Source organism: Echinops telfairi, unplaced genomic scaffold (genome assembly GCF_000313985.2).
Source record: "Echinops telfairi isolate 266 unplaced genomic scaffold, ASM31398v2 ScPeMD7_7469;HRSCAF=8507_1, whole genome shotgun sequence".
In the NCBI taxonomy this organism is placed as follows: domain Eukaryota; kingdom Metazoa; phylum Chordata; class Mammalia; order Afrosoricida; family Tenrecidae; genus Echinops; species Echinops telfairi.
This window is the reverse complement of record NW_022111373.1, coordinates 109253742-109266636: the sequence shown is the minus strand read 5'-3', so window position 1 is coordinate 109266636 and position 12895 is coordinate 109253742.

Below are 12895 nucleotides of genomic sequence, written 5' to 3'. Positions count from 1 at the left end.
CCTGGACACACCATCTTGATTCTCTACACCTCCACCAACCTTCCTGCTCTTAGGCTTTTGGGTCAGCTCTATAAGAGGGCCTCAAAACGTTTATGAAAGCTGTTTACTTCCATTTTTTCATGAACTTGTAAAACACACACACACACCCTTGTATAATGGGGCAGTTCCTTTTCAAACATTAAAAATTGACCCGATACTTCCACATAAGAAAACAGATCCAGAGAGGTGTACTAGCGTGGACGGATCTCTTTGTTAGGCTGGGCTTTTTAAAAAAGGATACATATGCTTTCTTTCTCTCTTTTCACACTTTCTCACCCTTTCTCCCTCCTCAGTCGCAAAGAACACATGCACTCACTAGGCACTGAAGGGCTCTCTGACTTCTAGACCATTCGGAAGTCAAAGATTTCTGGAGGAATGACTATAGAAGTAGACTCTCTTTTTACAGATCTCCTACAGCCAGGTAATCTTTTGGTGGGGATGGTTTAGGGACAGCATCTCTGCTATTCAAAGGGGAACTCATGGGCTGTCTGCTGAAAATGAAAACTTCAAACTACTGCAGAAATCAAAATTTCTTCACTAGGGCTCTGGGCCTTTGTAAGCTTCCACAAGCCTGGTCCAGTTTGCCAAGTGAGGGACACCAGTTTGTGTCCAGCTGAGTAGAGACAAAAACTCAAGCGCTCCTTTCTATGTTGGCTCTGTAGGTTTTCCTATGTTCTCTGACCCTTTACGGTCCTCTTCCCCACCCTTCATCCCCTCCTGCTTCCATGAGGGGTGGAGGGAAAACCTTTAACCTGGGAGCCTGGGATCGGAATTGTAATTCCATCTCTGCTGCTAGTTAATGATGTAATCTTGGAAATGTCTTAGAATTGCTCTGGGCCACAGTTTCCTTACTAAATGGAAAAATGAGCAAACAGGTAGATAAACCCAGTAGAATCTCGCCATCTAGCCTCTACACTCCATTCCTGTCATATTATTCTCTGACTTAGTGCTTCCATATTAGCATCCTGATGAGGTTGCTTACTGAGCAAAGACATCCATGGCTGTTGGTAGGTGCTTTTGAGTTGCTTCTGCCTCGTGGTAACCCTGTGGACAACACAACAAAACACTGCTCATCTCTCTACCTTCCTCACAATTCTCCGTATGTTTGAAGCCATTGTGTCAATCCATCTTGCCGATGACGAACTTCTTTTTTCCCCCTTGACCTTCTACTTTACCAAGAATGGTGTCCTTCTCCAGTGACTGGTCTCTCCTGACTTATCATGGTCGTGACTATCCTCCTCCAGGGAAAATTACTTTCCCAAACACTAAGACCTAGCTCTGCCATTCAATCTGACAAATAATGTATTGCATCAACCAAATGTGAATGTTTATGTCATGTACAGCCCTGGTAGTGCTGGGAATTAAACATTGGCTGCTAACTCCAAAGTTAGTGGTTCAAATCCATCAGTCATTCTGAGGATGAGAGAAAGATGACGTTGTCTGCATAAAGACTTGCAGTCTCAGAACCCTATATAGGCTTTCAGTGAAACAGGTTCAAAAGGACAGCAGTAATGAAGCACGGGATTTGGAATCAAACATATGCAAGTAATAATACTAACTCTGAAAAATTATTATAGAATTTGGAGTAAAGTGCTAGACATGTCTCCAGCTTCAATCTTAATAAGACCTATTTGTAAGGCTCTGGTGAGAATTACTCTGGTGAGTTTTTACTGTCTTTTAACTACTTGTTTCTCCACAAACGTTAAAGCCCCCTCTATGTTCATATGTGCTTTCCTCTGTTCCTATCTTTATAAGCCCATATGATACTTGAAAGGTGCAATAGCATCTAATGGATTTTTATATGTCTTATAACAATTGACATAGGGCCTTAGTCATAGGAGCTGTGCAAAAATAAATACTAATTCCCCCCAAGCAAGAACACTTTGTTGTAATTACCCGGCATTCTATGATGCTCACCTTCCCAACAAGGTCACTTAAAGCAAAATGGGTGCATAAGCAAATGTGGTAAAGAAAGCAGATGGTGCCTGGCTATCAAAAGATATAGCATCTGGTGTCTTAAAGGCTTGAAGATAAATAAGCAGCCATTTAGCTCAGAATCAACAAAGCCCACATGGAAGAAGCACACCAGCCTGTGTGATCATGAGATGTCCATAGGATCAGGTATGAGGCATCAAAGACCCAGAACAAAAACAAAACATATTGATGTGAAAGGGGGAGGGCAGAGTGGAGATCCAAAGCTCTTCTGTAGACAATTGAACATACCCTTACAGAGGAGACACAAGGAGGAGATGAACCAGACAGGGTGCAGTATAGCACCAATAAAACATACAACTTTCCTCTAGTTGTTTCCCCATCACCCCCCACCCCCCACTATCACTACCCCAATTCTACCTTACAAATCTGGCTAGACCAGAACATGTACACTGGTACATATAAGAGCTTTCAACAGGAATACAGGACAGATAAACCCTGTGTTGGTCCAATAATGAGAGTAGTGATACCAGGAGGGTAAAGGAGGGGGGCGGGGAAGGGGAACAGATCACAGTGATCAACATATAACCACCACAAACACCCCCTCCCAGGAGGACGAACAACAGAAAAGTAGGTGAAGGGAGACAGCAGTCAGTGTAAGATATGAAAATAATAGTAATTTATAAATTATCTAGAGTTCATGAGGGAGGAGGGGAAAATGAACTGATACTAAGGGCTCAAGTAGAAAGAACATGTTTTGAAAATGATGATGGCAACATATGTGCAAAAGTGCATGACACAATGGATGGATGATGGATTGATGGATGGATCGTGATTATATCTTTAAAGAACATAAAGCTGATAGATGTGAAAAGGTGTCAAGGACCTTACCCCAGAGCCAGCGGAGAGGAGAAAAATCCAGTCACTTCTTTGTATTCTTTTTTTTGTGTGTGGCTAATATTATGTATTGAGCACTTACCATGTAGCAGGATCTGTCCTAAGTGTTTTTTATCTATCAATTCTTTTAAATACAATAATGTCTTAAAGTATTCTTTTCATTATACAGGTTAGGAAACAGAGGGCAGAGATTAAGTAATTTATTCCAAATACCGCAAGTCAGTGATGGAACAGATCTTAAATCAAAGCATTCTTATTCCAAAATCTGTTTCCCTGACTACCAGTGAGAGGATGCTGTGTTCCAGCAAAGAAGGACAAATACACCCCATGGGTACTGGTTGTACCCATGTATTATATCTACATTGTCTCTTCTTTTTAAAAATTATTTTATTGGGGACTCATACAATTCTCATCACAATCCATATATACATGCATTGTGTCAAGCACATATGCACATTTGTTGCCCTCATCATTCTCAAAACATTTGCCTCCCACTCTAGCCCTTAATATCAGTTGCTCATTTCCCCCCTCCCTCCCCCCTCCCCCTTCACTCATGAACCCTTCATAGTTCATAAATTATTATAGTTTTGTCATAAGTTACCTTGTCCGATGTTTCCGTCCACCCTCTTCTCTGCTATCCATCCCCTAGGGAGGAGGCAATACTAGATTCTTGGAATTGGTTCCCTCTTTCTACCCCACACTCCCTTCACCCTCCAGGCATTGCCCCTCTCACCACTGGTCCTGAAGGAGTCATCTATACTGAATTCCCTGTGTTTCCAGTTGCTATCTATACCAATGTACATCCTCCGGTCCAGCCAGATTTGTAGGGTAGAATTGGGATCATGATAGTAGGGGGGAGGAAGCATTAAAGAACTAGAGGAAAGTTATATGTTTCATCGTTGCTACCCTGCACCCTGATTGGCTCATCTCCTCTCCACAACTCCTCAGTAAGGGGGTGTTCCAAGAACACTTCTTTGTATTCTTACAGATATCATAGGGACAGTGTTATATAATAGTTTACCGATATGACACCTGAGGTCATGCACACTCCAGTTTCTAGAACAGGGTGGGCATCCTTGTTAGTGATCCTGTGCTGCTATGGCATCAATAGCCCAAGTGAAAGCCTTTAGCTTGAAGGAGTTTGCTCTCTCCTAGGTATAAGGCTACAAGTCCAAAGTCAGGGTGTCAGTGCTAGGGAAAGGCTTTCCTCTCTGCTGGCTCGGGGGGAAGGTCCTTGACACTTTTCCACATCTATCAGCCTGGTGTTCCTTAAAGATGTCCATATGTCTTGGCATCGATTTTCTCCTGGGTCTATGAGGTTCTTAGTCCTAAGACTCTGGCTTCAAAGGAAAAGCTCTACTCTTATCTCTTCTTTCTTAATGGAACTAGATTCCCTTTCTCCACTGAGATCCCTCTTTTTCTGCTTGCTTCTCTGTCCTTTCATCTCTTGGAAGAGGAAATGTGATGGAGGTCACAACTTGGGAAAACTTCCCTACATTTAATGAGGGCTCTGACCTGAGTAAGGGTGTTGAGTCCCCTTCTAATTCCCTTACAATTGATTGACTAATCATATCACATTACACATTGGGGGTTGATTACATCACTATATAATTCTCCAACTAGAAAATCATGATTGGCCAAGTTGACACATATTTTTCAATTATAATTCCATCCATGAGAACATTCAAGCATGTGTAATTTATAAATAAATGAACAGGTAGAGAAACCTGGTTTTAAATCCTAATTCTATATTTCCTAAACTGAGTGCTCTTGGTAAGTTATTAACTATTGTAAGGATCAGTTCTTCATCTTTAAGGTGGGATGACAATAGTGGCTTCTTTGGGGAAGTTTGTGAATATTAATGTTAATAAACAATGCAAATAATATAACATTACCTAAGAGAGAGCACACTTACACAAAAAACAAGACCCTTTTTTCTTATCATTTACATTGTTCACTGATATAAACATTGTCTAACTTAGTACAGCATCAATTTACGCGTAAGAGTCATTAAAAACTCTGACAGCTTGTCTCTTTTTTCTTTAACTAGAAATATCTATACCCTAATAAACATTTACAAATTAGGGAAAGATTTGACTCTGTTGCTCACCTTCTTTTTAAGAATGTGTGAATTCCGTGGGGGAGAGGTGCAGAAGCTGGTGTTTGAAAAGAAATTCAAAATAGATCTTAAAGAAATAGAAATCTGTGTCTTTTGGCATTGCTAAAATATAGAAAACACGGCCAGATTAAAACCAAACCTAAATTCAAGCCGGATTTAGTTGCACTGAAAGCCATCTACACCTCCATTGTTTTCCAAAGGTATGTGCTCACATTATATTAAACCCCAATTTTTAAAAATTGCCTATGAGTGTATAATATGACACATGATAACCCCCATGTGTGTTATGCTCCATAGGACTCGAATGGGTGTGGTCTTTTGCCATATATTATCAGACCTTTCTTGCAAGGTGAGTGGCTTCAAATCAACAACACTTTGAGTAGTAGGTGAGCACGTATCCTTCTCCTCAAACCAGGAACACCAACTGAAATAGTTTGTTACAGTTTTTAGGTGCCATTCCTCAAAACCCAAACTTGAAATGAACTCTTGCCATTCTTCCTTTTAAGGAGTATTCTAGCCTTACTTGTTCCAGAGCAGATTTGCAGGTTGACAAGTTCAACCATTTCTTAAGTCCACGAACGCCCAGGGTAAGAACAGACTAGAGAGACGAAATGCACTATCTATTTAGGAGGGATTAGCCACTGAAGACCTTACGAACAGCATCAGAACATTGCCTCGTATACTGCCTGAACAAGAACCCCACAGGGTCGAAGGCAATGCAAATACACACTTTTTGGGACGAGCTGTTTCCTCAAAGTAGAATCAGCTTCTTGATGTGGCTGGAATAAAAGTTTTGGAACCTTCTAATGAGAATGACTCAAAATGAAAAGAAATAGCTGCAAACCACCATTAATAATCAGACTGCGGAAAGTAGGTCATGTGAAGCTAGGAAGATTGAAAAAGGAAATAAAACTGAAAAGCGCAAAAAATGCACAAACAACAACATCCTAGGCAGTAGTGAATTGGAATAGACTATATAGACCATTTTTGAACCAGATAATCATATGGTTTACTCTGATAGGAGTGGAAAAATCAAGAGTAATGTTATTATATTCATTGTCAAGAAGATATCAAGATTTACGCTGATGTACAATGCCGTCTGTGAGAGGATAAATATGCATATTGACAAGGAAGTACAGTTAATATCTGTTTACTAGGAAGTACAGGTAATACAAGGAAGTACAGTGAGACTTCATTTGTCCAATGGCTCTAAACGTGAACTTTCCACTACTCAAACAGCAAAATATGAAGAAAAAAAATCTGCTCGATAGTGGAACTGAAAAAATAGGCTGAGAGTCAGTCACGTGTCTCCTCTCAAGTTGGGCACAAAGAGGTGACGCTTCAGTCGACGTGCCGGTCTCACTCAGACAGGTTAGTGTGTTAAAACACTCTTCATTTTTTTTTTTTATTGGAATAAAATATCATAAACATAGCTCCAAAAAAAGTGAATAATATCAGCAGTAAAGCTACGAGGAAAAGTGTGAGAATCATGATAGAGTTAAAGAAAGAAATCAGTGAAAAATTTGAATCAGATCACCATGTGTGATTTGGCAGCTGAATACCACATGGCTGAATTGACATTATCAACATTTTTAAAATATGTGATTAAAGTAGCTAAATGGAGCAAAAGGTTACAAGTCTTAACCACAAAACAAATAACCCAGACCACCAAAGAGGATGAAAAATTAGTTAACTTGGAAAAATCAGAATCAATTTCTCATATGTAAATCCCAGCTAAAGTTAAAGAAAATTAAATTTTCCCGATTTTTAATTCCATTAAAATCAAAGTATGACTTTGCATCTATCCAAGGTGTCTAGTGCTCCTATTCTTTTCCTTTTTAATCTCAGACACTTCTTCATCTATGAAACATGTGCTGTCATCATTCCTCTGAATTATTTTTGTGGTAATTCCATTACCTGTTTGATTTCAGCCATTGCCTTTCAGTCTGGGTTGTTTGCTTACTTATGCCTGTTTCTCTTTGTGTGTGTGTAAAATATGTTCTGCTTTTTCCTTGTCATTTTGTTGGAGCTCGTGAGAGGTGGCAGGGAAGTTGCGTTCTATGAGGGTAGTTAACTCTGTTGTGGTATAGCAGAGGAATAACAGCCCCCAGCCAGCTAAAGCAAAGAGGGGGAGCATAGGGGAGAGGGGACAGATGAAAATAGTGGAAGAGACCTTAGGAGAGGAAAGGAGGAAAAAAAGGATCAAGTAGGGTTAATTTAAGAATTGGAGAAAAAAGTTTTGCTCATTCTGAAATGACAAAAGATACAGTAATAGTAATTGAAAAAGAATTATAACAGTAGTGCAAGCTTTCGTTGTGAAGAGAAGGAAAGAGAAAGAGAAGACAAAGAGGAAAAAGTTAAGTTCTGAAGAGCTGTTGATGTTTGATTGGGTGCATAAGCTCTCCCCTGGAGTGTTGTAGCTGGTGTGGACAAGAGAAATGTACGTTTCTAGGAAGGGGGTGCGGGGTATGTAGCTGGATTTAGGACCTGGGCTGGAAGCACGAGGGCTGAGGACCGGTTAAGGAGCTGCACACAGTGCCTATGGAAGGGTGACTCCATCACCTGGCTGGGTGCTTGGACTCAACAGAGGTCTGGAAGTGAGATGGATGGGGGGGGGGAACAGGACCTGGAGACATTTTTCAGGGTGGTCTGGGGATGAGTGCCTTCCATTGTACTTTTAATTGCTTCATTTGCATGTAAGAGCTGTACATACAGAATACCACAGAAGAATTGATATTGGTAAAGAATTGGTAAAAAAAATATTGAAAATACCAAGGGCTGCCAAAAGAACAAGCAAATCTGTCTTGGAGGAAGTGCCGTCAGACTACTCTTTAGAATCCAGGATGTAAGACTTTATCTCATGTACTTTGGACATGGTATTGTAAGAAGCCAACCTTTGGGAAAGGATCTCATGCTTTGTAATGTAGAATATCTGTGAAGAAGAGGAAGATGCTGGGTAAGATGGGTTAACCGTTGTCGCAAAAACTTACTCAGACACGATAAGTGTTGGCATGGTGCAGGATTGCACAGGGTTCCATTGAACATAGGATTGCTGTAAGTCAGAACTGACTTGTTTGGACCGAAAAACAACAGCTACCCAGAAGATGAAATATTTAGGCATTAACCTAACTAGGAACACAAATCAGTTAAACAAAAAAAAAAAAGCAAACCAAACAAACTATAAAACATTACTAAAATAAACTTGCATAAAACGAAGAATTGATCATGCACTTGAATAGGAAAACTGAAAATTGGGAAAATGTCAATATAAACTAAAACAAAAATCCTCACAAATGGGCCAATAAGCAACTTCATGATAAATGAAGAAACAGTTGAACTTGTCAACTTGCATCCACAATCAATGCATATAAAGCAGCAGACAGAAATTCAAATGCCATATCACATTAAGAGAATCTACTGTAAAAAAGCCTTTACAGCGCTGAAAAGCAAAGGTGTCTACATGGATTAAATCTCAGGTGAATCCATGCTAATAATGGTCTAGAGGTATAAATAGCCTTGTTATCAAACATTATAAACTCCATTAGAGTAGGTGTAATTATGTTAAATGTAATGCCAGATTATTTGATCTCCCTTTTGATCCATTTTAAATTTATTCTAGTTTTTAATATTTCCTGTTTTCTTTTTGATTAGGGTTTTTATCTGGTTTATTTTGTCATTGTTGCCAATCTTTTTTCTTTTTTGTATGTTTACAGGATATAAAATGTAGGATAGGTAAATTTACAGAAACAGTAATTGTATTAATGGCTTATTGGGGGCACGGTCAGGGAGGTTGGAGGGAAAGGAGGACCTAACAATGAGTTCAAGAAGGAATAAACATTCTAGAACTGATTGTAAGTGATAATACTACTCGTTTTAATATGACAGGTATTGAAGTGTATGATATGTGAATTGTATGTCAATAAAATGATTTTGTTTTAAAATCAAAGGTGTCATTTTGAAGACTAAAAAGTGTGTGTAATTCAATACATGGTATTTTCAATCTCGCATATGCATCCAAAAGGTGGATAAAAATGAGTAAGGCAGACTGAAGAAGAATTGATGCATTTGAATTATAGTCTTGCAAAGAAGATCGAATACACCACGCACGCAAGAAGAATAAACAGATCTGTGTTGGAAGACTTAGAGCCAGAGGCTGGTTAGAAGAGAATAGAGTGAGGATTTGTCTCAGGCACTTTGTGCATGCTCTGAGGAAAGCCCAGTCTCGGGGAAAAAAGACACCGTGTTCAGTAAATAGAAGGTCAGTGAAAAGGATGAAGAGCCTCTACTCACTGGTCCAACCCAGTGTCTGTAAGAACAGGCTCAAACATAACAGCAATTATGAAGACTGGGCAATGTTTGTTCTGCTGTACACAGGTGTGGCAGTTACATCATTTCATGTCAACTCTATAAATAGAATGATGGGGGGGAGTCTAGTCTATCAGTCAGGTCACAGCCTGATGATGTCTCCTGAGGGTGTGGCCTAGTCCTGAGGATTCTGGGAACTCCTTTTCTTCCTCCCTGGAGGCAGGACACACATACTTTCTCTGCTTCACATGGAGCCCCACTGATGGCAGCCAGAGCTCTGGAGATGCTTCCACCATCAATGGAGCCACAAGACTTTCCACCCACAGGCCTGTGATCTTTCTGCATTTGGCATCATTGAATATGTTGTGTAAGTCTAAAGAAGAATTTATGGACTAGCATCAGATACTGGGCTAATATCAGACTTATGAACTTGATCTGGATTGGGCTGGGATGTTTATTGGTGCATAATTACTTCTTGATATAAAGTCCTCTCTTACACACATGTGAGTGTCTTTGGATTTGTTTCTCTAGTCAACCCGGACAAACACAACAGGGTTGCTATGAGTTGGAACCAACTCAAATGGTATCTAACAACAACAAGACACAAGTAAATCTATAGATATAAAGTAATCTTGATCTAGGTTTTCTATATTTTTTAACAAGAGAGAAAAACGAATCAACTTTATGTGGAAAGAAAGAGATGTTAGAGAAATGCAAATCAAAACAACAGTGAAATACCATCTCTGCCCCAGCACAATAGCAATGACAAAAAGACCCAGAAAATTACTATTTAATGGTGTGGGGAAACCACATACGTTTCTTGAGGGGACTGTAAAATGGTATAGCCACTGTGAAAATCTATATGATACCTTTTGAAAAAGTTAGAAATAGAGATATCACATGACCCCACAATGCCATTACTAAGTATGAAGAACTTCAAAAGGGGTGTGGAAAATTTCCATTATCTTTCCATTCGGCTTTAAACTAGTATATATACTAAAGGGATCTATAAGAGCCATGCCTTGAGTAGATATACATCCATGTTTATTGTAGCATTAGTCACAAGTAAAGATATGGACACAACCTAAATATTAATCAATGAGATTATGGATAAACCAATTATGGTACAAACACATAATAAAAAACCAACAAATATTAACAATTCCAATGACTATGTGAAATATCTCATAAACTGAAGGATATTACACTGAGTGAAATAACGCAATTACAAAAGGACAGCTATTGTTTGAAACAACTATATTTTAAAGACCAAGAAAAGGTTTATACTCAGAAAGAAACAGTATCTGATGGTTGCCAGGGTCAAAGGAGGGAAAATCACCAACTTAGATATGCATTCATTTGAGTGAAAGGGGAGGTCAACCCAGCATGACCAAGGCAAAGGAAGGCACTGGGAAGCTTCTTGTACATAAGAGTAAAAACCATTATAGAAACAAGGCGGCTTCACAAAATTCATGGAAAAATGAGATTAAAAGGTCATGGAATTCTTCCATGAAATGGTAGAAGTCCCTTAGTACTATTGCATACATAATCCTGCATATATCAGTAATAACAAGCCATGATTCTAAGTGGATAGAGATGTAAGATGAACAGGTGTGGCATGGCATATGGAAGTACATCCAAGAGCATATGTAAGTTTGCCAGAGGCCAAGTCTACATATGCTTTTATAATAAATTTCTACATATGTATTTATATGTTGTACAAATAGGTCAATGTATACAGTAGAGCAGGGGTCCTCAAACTGTGGCCCATGGGCCACATGCACCCGCCGAGGACATTTATCTGGCCCGCCGGGTGCTTTTGCCACTGCTGCCTGTCCTGCTTCGCAGCCGACTTGTCCAGTGTGCATAGGAATTTCTTCATAGTTTTTTTAAAACTATAGTCCAGCCCTCCAACGGTCTGAGGGAAAGTGAACTGGCACCCTGTTAAAAAAGTTTGAGGACCCCTGCAGTAAGCATAAGGGGACAAAGTTACAAAAACATTTTAGCCATAATAAAAATCTTGAGGGACTGTAGCCCTGATCTTGGGAGCTTAGGCTTGCAGTCTTGTGGGATATCTAGGTCAATTGGCATAGCATTGTCTAAAACGATGGTGTCCTATATTCTGCTTGGTCAGTAGTGACTGAGGTCTGAAAAACTTGCAACCAACCATCTAAGGTGCAACTATTCGTCTCTTCTGGTCTAGAGAAAAGATAAGTGATGAAAATGAAAGTCAAGGAAACACAGTCCAAAGCACTGTTAAACCATATAAACTACAGTAGTACCCAGCTACCACTATAGACCACTCCAATGAGAAACACAACAGAGGTCCTGGACAGGCTTTAGGAGAAAAATGTAGTGGGGAATTCAATACCATAAAAAAAAGACTATATCTAATGGTCTGATAAAGACAACACAGAACCTCTAAGACTATGGTCGTTAAACATTCTTCAAGCCTGGCCCTCTGTGGATCATCTTCCCGCCAAACAACAAAGTCTACAAAGTGAACAGATAGTCCTCAGCACAATCAGCCACCTGAGACCAAAGGGCAGCATTTGTTCACAAGCAAAGTTGAGAAGGCATGAAGGGCTTTCTGAACAAGAGGCACGGATGGAAATGGGGACACAGAGGGAAAGTGGGGAGAGTGCTGTTCTATCACAGGAATTATAACTGAAATCATGATACAAAATGTGCACAAACTGTTGAATGGGTAATTAATTTACACTGTGATCTTTTACCACAATAAAATGCTCTGGAAAAAGAAGTTCTAAATTAGAGCAGATGTCGAAGGGCAGTTTTTTAAAATTAATTATATGGACTGTTACATAGAGAAAAAATTAAATGCTTGAAAAACATTGTATTCATTAAATCTAACATGATTTCTCACTGCAATATTTGCTACTGCCTTTAATATGCTAATATGCATTGTGAACCCTTTGGGAGATTTGTGTAGACGACGCTATTCAGCACTTTTTCTAATTATTTGATCTTTTCCCCTCAAATACTACTTTAATAATACCATACTAGAGCACAAAGTTATGAATTTCAGTCGTGACCTCCCCAAAGCTGGTCCCAACACAGGAGAACTCCAGGTATGACTGCTGGCCAATATATAAAGCAGGAATTTAATCTGGATAAAGGTTTTCCTAAGCATAGAATTTATCAGAACAATAAATCTAGAAAAAAGCCCTGTCGTGCTCCATATGTAAAAAGTAACAAATGAAACTTCTTTTATTGAAGGTTTAGAAAGAATGTAGGTGAGGAAGAGGCAGAACAGAGGTGGAGGGGTGGGTGGGGCAAGGGAGTGGGGAGGATTGCCAAGGATAAAAAGCAACCCCATTAGATGTCACCAGAAGAAGATATCTCAGGCTAGAAGATTTAAAAGTATAGCTAAGCCTAAAATTCTATTTTAAATGATCTGCTTCATCGCAATTATAAGACCTTTCTGGGCTGCTTGGTTCTTTAGTAAAGTATAAAAACCAATGCAGACATTAAACAAAGAGGCAGTGCTATGTCTCAATCTACACATGGAGAGATAGGTAAGGCCGTGTGTGCCAATCTCCCGGTATAATGACTGGGATGATTTAGCAGCAGCAGGGGTGCAAC